Here is an 11,455-nt window from a genome sequence, read left to right as displayed (position 1 = left end):
GCATCCATTGGACGGAACACAGGGTCCACAATGAAGGAGCTAGAGAAAGTATCCAAGGAGCTGAAATGGTTTCAGTCCCATAGGAGGAAAAACAATATGAACTAACAAGTACCACAAGAGTTCCCAGAGACTAAACCAAGAACCAAAGAGTACATATGGTGGGACTCATGGCTCCAGTTGCATATGTAGCAGAGGATGGCCTAGTCAGTCATCAATGGGAGGAGAAGCCCTTGATCCTGTGAAGGTTCTATGCCCCAGTATAGGGGAATGCCAGGGCCAGGAAGTGGGAGTGGGTGGATGTGTGAGCATGGGGAGGGGGAATGGGATAGGGTGGATTTCAGAAGGGAAATGAGGAAAAAGGATAAAATTTGAAATGTAAATAAAGAAAATATCTAATAAAAATAAAACTTAAAAAAAAAAAAACAGAACTTTGAATTAGCGGCTAGTGTCAAGTAGAGTACAGAGAGGGCAGTTAGAGCAGTGTCAGAAGGACCCTGTCTGATCAGACAGGTTGGACATCATTAATAAACATGCTTGGCCTGTAAATACTGGTAGCAAGATGACTACTGATTTCAATCTTAGGTAAATTATAGATTAATGAAAAGACCAGTAAATTAACCACAAGAGGCTGTGCTTCACAAGGCTTCAGAAGATGAGGCACCCAGACTTGTTCTTCTCACGTCTAGCTTGCACATCTAGCTTGCAGAGGAGCTCTCGTGGTTATCTGCAAAAACCTCTCTCCCTCCATCACTAATCTTGCTGAACACACCTGTTTGCCATATCTCTGCCTTCATCAGGTTTTACCAGCTCCTGCTTCATTTTGGCTAACTCCCATCTTGTGTGCTCTTCATTCCGAAGATCCTTCCTGATCACAACTAGGATGATGGCAACATTTGGACAGAAATGTTTGACTTCTGGAGTCCATTTTTCTGGGATCTTTTCTAAACTATCAGGGCTGTCAATGGAAAACCACATCAGTATAACATCAGTGTCTGAATAGGAGAGAGGCCTCAGGCAGTCATGATCTTCCTGTTCAGCTGTGTCATATAAAGCCAACTCTACCTGCTTTCCATCCACTTCAATATCTGCCACATAGTTTTCAAACACTGTGGGTACATAAACTTCTGGAAACTGGTCCTTGCTGAGGACTATGAGCAAGCATGTCTTATTACCACAAGCTCCATCACCAACAGTCGTCGTCCAAATGGCAGCCATCACTTATGAAGGTGCTGAAAACACACAGCTTCTGGGATGCAGTTGTACAAACTACCAGGAATGTCTCAGATGCAAGGCTCAAGGCGACTACTCTAAGTCCGGCCTCTTTGAGCTGAGGACGCCTGTCCAAGATTCTGGGATTCCACTGGTCCTCCAGTCCATAGGTAAGTGAGTCTGCTGGTCCTCAACTCCACCAGTTCCCTATTCTGCCAGTCCGTCAGTCCAAGAGATCTGAGACAAGGACTAGCAGCTCCTTGGCAGACAGTGGGCTAAGAAGAGAACCACTGGCTGAGGGGTGGGGCGTGAGTGGTCTTCCTTTTATTTTTATTATAATTTTCATTTTATTTACATTTCAAGTGTTAACCCCTTTCCTGGGTTTCCCCTCTGGAAACCCCTATCCCATCCTCCCTCCCCCTGCTTCTGTGAGGATGTTCCTCCACCCACCTACCCACTCCCTCCTCCCTGCCCTATCAATGTGGAATTCTTAGTCTTGATCCTTGGGTTCTTGTTCCTTTGTCTGCCTCCCTCTGGTGTTTGATTGAGGACATTTGCAGTCCTTTCCGATTCTTTTTATGAAGAGGCTGACTGTAGAAAGACCGTTGGCTTCTCTACATCTGAGCTTTAGGTTGTCTTTTGTCTGGGCTGCTGTTTGCAGCATGTGTACCACTGATCTCAGGCAGCCTACAACACAAGCAGTCGGGAGAAGGTGTGTGGCTGCACAGTGTCCTATACAAACTCGGGGATAAGGAAAACGGGCAAGAGAAGCCTGAAGCCTGACTAGGGGCAGAGATGCCCAGATCAGACCCCTGTGCCTGTAAGAAGGATTTAGAAATTTAGCTGCATATTTTAAAGCTGTTGATCCTCAGCTGTGAAGCCATCTCAGGCAGCCAGCCCTGGGGTCCCTGGTCCTTCTCTCAGGATCAGGCAACCGGAGACTGTGTTGTGGCACTGGCACTGGCACAACCTCATGCCTTGGTCCTGCCTCCTGTTGGAGCATAGGCAGTGGGGAGGGAGCCTCACTGTTATCTCTCTGTAGACCTCTTAGACCCACTCCACACTTGATTTCCACCCTCTGCATCTTTAGAGCACTGCCCTAGTTGTTTATATTCAGGAGTGGGGATGCTTTTATCTCAGGTTAGCTCAGTTCTAAGCCAGCGTCCAAGTGTGTGTGTCTGTGTCTGTGTGTGGGGTGTGTGTGTGTGTGTCTGTGTATCCCTGTGTCTGTGTGTCTGTGTGTGTCTCTGTCTGTCTGTGTGTGGAGGGAGGGTGCAACCTCTAGGATATACCAAAGACCTGGGATGGGTGGAGACCCCAGGGAGTCTATGGTGGCAACTAGCTGAGACTCCCAGAAGTGGCCACTTCCACTAGAGGCAGTAGAGGGACAGGGACAATATCCCACCCACAAAATCTTGGACCCCAAATTCATCCCAACTACAACAAGTGTAGGTACACATATGGAGCAGAGACTTAGGGAACTGCCAAAGAATGACTGGCCCAACTTGAAATCCATCCCATGGCCAAGAACCAATCCCTGAGTAGTAATGATTCTCTGTTAAGTTTGCAGATAGGAATCTAGCATAACTCTCCCCTGGAGGTTAATAGCAATGCCTCACTGAAACAGATGTAGGGACCCATAGCCAAACATTAGATGGAGTTTGGGAAGTGTTATGGAAAAAGTGGTAGAAGGGCTGAGTCCTTAGAGGACAGGGACTCCACAGGAAGACCAAGAGAGTCAATACATGTAGACCCTGGGGATGGGGTGTTGGTTCCCAAAGCCAAAATAACAAATCAAAACCAAAACCAAAACCAAAAACCAAAAACCAAAAATCAAAAGAAACAAAAACAAAAACAAAAAAACAATAGGCGAGCATGGCCTGGACATAGACTGCCTGCATACATAGCAAATGTGCAGACAAGGCTTAATGCAGGTCCCCCAACAACTAAAGCAGGGGCTGTCTTTCAGTCTGCTAGCTGCCTATCTGTGGATCCTGTTCCCCTAAATGGTGTGAGTTGTCTGGCTTCAGAAGGTGATGTGCCTAGTTCTAGAGAGACTTGATGTGCTTCAGGTGGGAGGTACTCTGGGGAGCACCCAAAGGTGGGTTCTTCCTTGGGAAGTGAGAAGGGGAGGGGAAATGGGCAGAAAATCTGATGAGGGGCACTCCGAGGAGCAGGGCAGCTGATATTGGAATATAAAGTGAATGAATGAATGAATGGATCAATCAATCAATAAATAACAACAAAAAGAATAAAAAGGAATGCAAGTTGGTGCATGTTGTGGATTGTGCTGTTGGTATTTTGATGTCAATTCTGTTTCCTTAAGATAGGTTGCCTCAAGGAAGAGTGGATAACACACTCAGGTGACTTCATATGAAATTTCTCCCCATTTTAACTGGTCAAATAAAGGCTAGAGCCTGTGATTTCAGAGTGCAAGGGAAAGATGGGGCTGGAGGTTTTGGATAGGGAGAAGAAAGGAAGGAGGAAAGGGGATGAAGAGACAGAGCAGTCAGAGGAAGACTGAGGAAAAGGAGGTGAAAGGAAGATCAGCAGAACCACATGGTCTAGAGAAGCTACAAGTAGCAAGAGATCTCATAGCTGGGAAATACAATAATGGTAAATCTGCCCAACCTAGCTGTGCAGCTTATAAATATTATAACTGAGATGTGTGTTCTTCACATGGCCTTATTGGGGTTGGAGATTTATTTACTGCAACAAGTAGGTGCCCAACATCCCGATTAGAACCGAACTAAGAGCCGGGCAGTGGTGGTGCATGCCTTTAATCTCAGCACTTGGGAGGCAGAGGCAAGCAGATTTCTGAGTTTGAGGCCAGCCTGGTCTACAGAGTGAGTCCCAGGACAGCCAGGGCTACACAGAGCAACCCTGTCTCGAAAAACCAAAAGCCAGTTATCTGTCTAGGAAATTGTCCATTTCATCTATGTTTTCCAGTTTTGTTGAGTATAGCCTTTTGTAGTAGGATCTGATGATGTTTTGGATTTCCTCAGGTTCAGTTGTTATGTCTCCTTTTTCATTTCTGATTTTGTTAATTAGGATACTGTCCCTGTGCCCTCCAGTTAGTCTGGCTAAAGGTTTATCTATCTTGTTGATTTTCTCAAAGAAACAGCTCCTGATTTGGTTGATTGTTTGAATAGGTCTTTTTGTCTCCACTTGGTTGGTTTCAGCCTTAAGTTTGATTATTTCCTGCTGTCTACACCTCTTGGTGAATTTGCTTCCTTTTGTTCTAGAGCTTCTATGTATGCTGTCAGGCTGCTAGTGTGTGCTCTCCCTAGTTTCTTTTTGGAGGCACTCAGGGCTATGAGTTTTCCTCTTAGGACTGCTTTCACTGTGTCGCATAAGATTGGGTATGTTGTGGCTTCATTTTCATTAAACTCTAAAATGTCTTTAATATCTTTATTTCTTCCTTTAACCAAATACATTGTTGTTCTGTTTCCAGGTAAATGTTGGCTTTCTATTATTTATGCTGTTATTGAAGATCAGCCTTAGTCAGTGGTGATCTGATAGGATGCATGGAATAATTTCAATATTTTTGTATCTGTTGAGGCCTGTTTTGTGACCAATTATATGGTCAATTTTGCAGGAGGTACCATGAGATGCGAAGAAAAAGGTCTATACTTTTGTTTTAGGATAAAGTTTTCTGTAGATATCTGTTAAATCCATTTGTTTCATAAAGTCTGTTAGTTTCCATGTGTCTATGTTTAGTTTCTGTTTCCTGGATCTCTCCATTGGTGAGAGTGGGGTGATGAAGTCTCCCACTATTATTGTGTGAGGTGCAGATGACATGATAGTATATATAAGTGACCACCAAAATTCTACCAGAGAACTCCTAAGCCTGATAAACAGCTTTAGTGCAGTAGGTGGATATAAAATTAACTCAAACAAATCAGTGGCCTTTCTTTACACAAAGGATAAACAGTATGAGAAAGAAATTAGGAAAACAAGACCTTCACTATAGTCACAAATAATATAAAATGCCTTCGTGTGACTCTAAATAAGTAATTGAATGATCTGTATGATAAGAACTTCAATTCTCTGAAGAAAGAAATTGGAGAATATCTCAAAAGATGGAAAGATCTCCCATACTCATGGATTGGCAGGATTAATATAGTCAAAATGGCTATTCTGCCAAACGCAACCTACAGATTCAATGCAATCCCCATCAAAATTCCAACTCAATTCTTCATACACTTAGAAAGGGCAATTTGCAAATTCATCTGGAATAACAAAAAACCTAGGATTGCAAAAACTGTTCTCAACAATAAAAGAACCTCTGGTGGAATCACCATGCCTGACCAATGCTGTACTACAGAGCAATCGTGATAAAAACTGCATGGTACTGGTACAGAGACAGACAGGTAGATCAATGGAATAGAATTCAAGACCCATAAATGCACCCACACATCTATGGTCACTTGATCTTTGACAAGGGAGCTAAAACCATCCAGTGGAAAAAGGACAGCATTTTCAACAAATGGTGCTGGCACAACAGGCAGTTATCTTGTAGAAGAATGCAAATTGATCCATTCTTATCTCCTTGTACAAAGCTCAAGTCTAAGTGGATCAAAGAACTCTACATAAAACCTGAGACACTGAAATTTACAGAGGAGGAATTAGGGGAAAGCCTCGAAGTATGGCCACAGGGGAAACATTCCTGAACAGAACACCAATGGCTTGTGCTGTAAGATTAAGAATCAACATATGGAACCTCATAAAATTGCAAAGCTTTTGTAATGCAAAAGATACTGCCAATAAGACAAACAGTCCACCAGCAGATTGGGAGAGGATTTTTACCAATCCTAAATCTGATAGGGGACTAATATCCAATATGTACAAAGAGCTCAAAAAGCTGGACTCCAGAAATTCAAATAACCCCATTGAAATATAGGGTAAAGAGCTAAACAAAGAATCTTGAACTGAGGAATACTGAAAAGCTGAGAAGCACCTAAAAATGTTCAACATCCTTAATCATCAGGGAAATGCAAATCAAAAGAACCCTGAGATTCCACCTCACATCAGTTAGAATGGCTAAGATCAAAAATTCAGGTAACATCAGATGCTGGTGGGATTGCAAGTTTTACAGCCATTCTGGAAATCAGTCTGGGGGCTCCTCAGAAAATTGGACATAGTACTATCTGAAGACACAGCCATACTGCTCCTGGGCATATACCCAAAAGATGTTCCAACTGGTAATAAGGACACATGCTCCACTATGTTCATAGCAGTCTTATTTATACTAGCCAGAAGCTGGAAAGAACTCAGATATCCCTCAAAAGAGGAATGAAGCTCTTCCGGCCGGACCAGCACCGGGGTAGCTAGAGCGCAGGGTCGGCTGACACCCGCCAGCTACCCACGAGCCCCGCCACAGGATTTTGAGACTTCTGGTGAGTGGAACACAGAGCCTGCTCCAATCTTTAAACAGTGACAACGACAACAACTAACCCCGGAGATTACCAGATGGCGAAAGGTAAACGTAATAATCTTACTAACAGAAACCAAGACCACTCACCATCATCAGAACCCAGCACTCCCACTTCGCCCAGTGCAGGGCACCCCAACACACCGGAAAAGCTAGACACGGATCTAAAAGCATATCTCATGATGATGGTAGAGGACTTCAAGAAGGACTTTAATAACACACTTAAAGAAATACAAAGGGGGAGCGCAGAGTTGCCTGACACCCGCCAGCTACCCACGACCCCCGCCGCAGGATTTTGGGACTGCTGGTGAGTGGAACACAGCTTCTGCTCCAATCCAATTGCGCGCGGGACCTGAGACTGCATTAGTTAGGGAAGCAGAAACCGGCCTGAGTAGGGCCACAGGCCTCATCCGGCCGGAATAGCACCGGGGTAGCTGGAGCGCAGAGTTGCCTGACACCCGCCAGCTACCCACGACCCCCGCCACAGGATTTTGGGACTGCTGGTGAGTGGAACACAGCTTCTGCTCCAGTCCAATCACGCGGGACCTGAGACAGCTCTGGTTGGGGAGAGAGAAATCCGGCCTACATAGGGCCACAAGCCTCTTCCGGTCAGAAAAGCACCAGGGCAGCTGGGGCGCAGGGTCGGCTGACACTCGCCAGCTACCCACAACACCCACAACAGGATCTTAAGACTGCTGGTGAGCAGAACACAGCTTCTGCTCCAAATTTAAACAGTGACAACGATAACAACTAACCCCAGAGATTACCAGATGGCGAAAGGTAAACGTAATAATCTTACTAACAGAAACCAAGACCACTCACCATCATCAGAACCCAGCACGCACACTTCGCCCAGTCCAGGGCACCCCAACACACCGGAAAAGCTAGACACGGATCTAAAAGCATATCTCCTGATGATGGTAGAGGACTTCAAGAAGGACTTTAATAACACACTTAAAGAAATACAGGAGAACAATGCTAAACAGGCAGAAGACAGTAAAGAGGAAGCACAAAAATCCCTTAAAGAATTGCAGGAGAACACTGCTAAAGAGTTACAAATCCTTAAAGAAAAACAGGATAACATAATCAAACAGGTAGAAGTCCTTACAGAAAAACAGGAAAACACATCCAAACAGATGATGGAAATGAACAAAACCATACTAGACCTAAAAAGGGAAGTAGACACAATAAAGAAAACCCAAAATGAGGCAACACTGGAGATAGAAACCCTAGGAAAAAAATCTGGAACCATAGATACGAGCATCAGCAACAGAATACAAGAGATGGAAGAGAGAATCTCAGGTGCAGAAGATTCCATAGAGAACATCGGCACAACAATCAAGGAAAATGTAAAATGCAAAAAGATCCTAACTCAAAACATCCAAGAAATACAGGACACAATGAGAAGACTAAACCTACGGATAATAGGAGTGGATGAGAATGAAGATTTTCAACTCAAAGGACCAGCAAACATCTTCAACAAAATTATAGAAGAAAACTTCCCAAATCTAAAGAAAGAGATGCCCATGAACATACAAGAAGCCTACAGAACTCCAAATAGACTGGACCAGAAAAGAAATACCTCCCGACACATAATAATCAGAACAACAAATGCTCTAAATAAAGATAGAATACTAAAAGCAGTAAGAGAAAAAGGCCAAATAACATATAAAGGCAAGCCTATCAGAATTACACCAGATTTCTCACCAGAGACTATGAAAGCCAGAAGATCCTGGACGGATGTTATACAGACACTAAAAGAACCCAAACTCCAGCCCAGGCTACTATACCCAGCCAAACTCTCAATTAACATAGATGGAGAAACCAAAGTATTCCACGACAAAACCAAATTCACACATTATCTCTCCACGAATCCAGCCCTTCAAAGGATAATAACAGAAAAAAAAACCAATACAAGGACAGGAACCACGCCCTAGAAGGTAATCCCTCAACAAACCTAAAAGAAGACAGCCACAAGAACAGAATGCCAACTTTAACAACAAAAATAACAGGAAACAACAATTACTTTTCCTTAATATCTCTTAATATCAATGGACTCAACTCCCCGATAAAAAGACATAGACTAACAAACTGGCTACACAAACAAGACCCAACATTTTGATGCTTACAGGAAACTCATCTCAGAGAAAAGAATAGACACTACCTCAGAATGAAAGGCTGGAAAACAATTTTCCAAGCAAATGGCATGAAGAAACAAGCTGGAGTAGCCATTCTAATATCTGATAAGATTGACTTCCAACCCAAAGTCATTAAAAAAGACAGGGAGGGACACTTCATACTCATCAAAGGTAAAATCCTCCAAGAGGAACTATCAATCCTGAATATCTATGCTCCAAATACAAAGGCAGCCACATTCATTAAAGAAACTTTAGTAAATCTCAAAGCACACATTGCACCTCATACAATAATAGTGGGAGACTTCAACACACCACTTTCACCAATGGACAGATCATGGAAACAGAAAGTAAACAGGGACACAGAGAAACTAAGAGAAATTATGAATCAAATGGATCTGGCAGATATCTACAGAACATTCTATCCTAAAACAAAAGGATATACCTTCTTCTCAGCACCTCATGGTACCTTCTCCAAAATTGACCACATAATTGGTCACAAAACAGGCCTCAACAGATACAAAAATATTGAAATTGTCCCATGCATCCTATCAGATCACCATGGACTAAGGCTGATCTTCAATAACAAAATAAATAATAGAAAGCCAACCTTCACGTGGAAACTGAACAACACTCTTCTCAATGATACCTTGGTCAAGGAAGGAATAAAGAAAGAAATTAAGGACTTTTTAGAGTTCAATGAAAATGAAGCCACAACATACCCAAACTTATGGGACGCAATGAAAGCATTTCTAAGAGGAAAACTCATAGCTCTGAGTGCCTCCAAAAGGAAACTAGAGAGAGCACACATTAGCAGCTTGACAACACACCTAAAAGCACTAGAACAAAAGGAAGCAAATTCACCCAAGAAGAGTAGACGGCAGGAAATAATCAAACTCAGGGGCGAAATCAACCAAGTGGAAACAAGAAAAACTATTCAAAGAATCAACCAATCAAGGAGCTGGTTCTTTGAGAAAATCAACAAGATAGATAAACCCTTAGCCAGACTCACTAGAGGGCACAGGGAAAGCATCCTAATTAACAAAATCAGAAATGAAAAAGGAGACATAACAACAGATCCTGAAGAAATCCAAAACACCATCAGATCCTTCTACAAAAGGCTATACTCAACAAAACTGGAGAGCCTGGATGAAATGGAGAAGTTCTTATACAGATACCAGGTACCAAAGTTGAATCAAGATCAGGTTAATGATCTAAACAGCCCTATATCCCCCAAAGAAATAGAAGTAGTCATTAATAGTCTCCCAACTAAAAAAAGCCCAGGACCAGATGGGTTTAGTGCAGAGTTCTATCAGACCTTCAAAGAAGATCTAATCCCAGTTCTTCACAAACTATTCCACAAAATAGAAACAGAAGGTACTCTACCCAGCTCATTCTATGAAGCCACAATTACTCTGATACCTAAACCACAAAAAGCCCCAACAAAGATAGAAAACTTCAGACCAATATCCCTTATGAATATTGATGCAAAAATCCTCAATAAAGTTCTTGCTAACCGAATCCAAGAACACATCAAAACAATCATCCATCCTGACCAAGTAGGTTTCATCCCAGGGATGCAGGGATGGTTCAATATACGGAAATCCATCAACGTAATCCAGTATATAAACAAACTCAAAGACAAAACCCACATGGTCATCTCGTTGGATGCGGAAAAAGCATTTGACAAGATCCAACACCCATTCATGATAAAAGTCTTGGAAAGATCAGGAATTCAAGGCCCATAATCTAAACATGATAAAAGCAATCTACAGCAAACCAGTAGCCAACATCAAAGTAAATGGTGAGAAGCTTGAAGCAATCCCTCTAAAATCAGGGACTAGACAAGGCTGTCCACTTTCTCCATACCTATTCAACATTGTACTTGAAGTCCTAGCCAGAGCAATTCGACAACAGAAGGAGATCAAAGGGATACAAATTGGAAAAGATGAAGTCAAAATATCACTTTTTGCAGATGATATGATAGTATATATAAGTGACCCTAAAAATTCCACCAGAGAACTCCTAAGCCTGATAAACAGCTTCGGTGAAGTAGCTGGATATAAAATTAACTCAAACAAATCAATGGCCTTTCTCTACACAAAGAATAAACAGGCTGAGAAAGAAATTAGGGAAACAACACCCTTCTCAATAGTCACAAATAATATAAAATATCTTGGCGTGACTCTAACTAAGGAAGTGAAAGATCTGTATAATAAAAACTTCAAGTCTCTGAAGAAAGAAATTATAGAAGATCTCAGAAGATGGAAAGATCTCCCATGCTCATGGATTGGCAGGATCAACATTGTAAAAATGGCTATCTTGCCAAAAGCAATCTACAGATTCAATGCAATCCCTATCAATATTCCAAATCAATTCTTCAATGAATTAGAAAGTGCAATCTGCAAATTCATCTGGAATAACAAAAAACCTAGGATAGCAAAAACTCTTCTCAAGGATAAAAGAACCTCTGGTGGAATCACCATGCCAGACCTAAAGCTTTACTACAGAGCAATTGTGATAAAAACTGCATGGTACTGGTATAGTGACAGACAAATAGACCAATGGAATAGAATTGAAGACCCAGAAATGAACCCACACACCTATGGTCACTTGATCTTCGACAAGGGAGCTAAAAACATCCAGTGGAAGAAAGACAGCATTTTCAACAAATGGT

General features: G+C 42.4%; 1 pseudogene; it reads right to left on the bottom strand.

Moving 5' to 3' along the window:
• Positions 1-750: 750 nt before the first annotated feature.
• On the bottom strand, positions 751-1,215 carry LOC146999843 (transforming protein RhoA pseudogene; annotated as a pseudogene).
• Positions 1,216-11,455: the final 10,240 nt, after the last annotated feature.

Source organism: Mus caroli, unplaced genomic scaffold (genome assembly GCF_978045245.1).
Source record: "Mus caroli unplaced genomic scaffold, Mus_caroli_1 scaffold_34, whole genome shotgun sequence".
Taxonomy (NCBI): Eukaryota; Metazoa; Chordata; class Mammalia; order Rodentia; family Muridae; genus Mus; species Mus caroli.
Note: the sequence above shows the minus strand (reverse complement) of the source record. Positions and strands in the feature narration are given on the sequence as shown.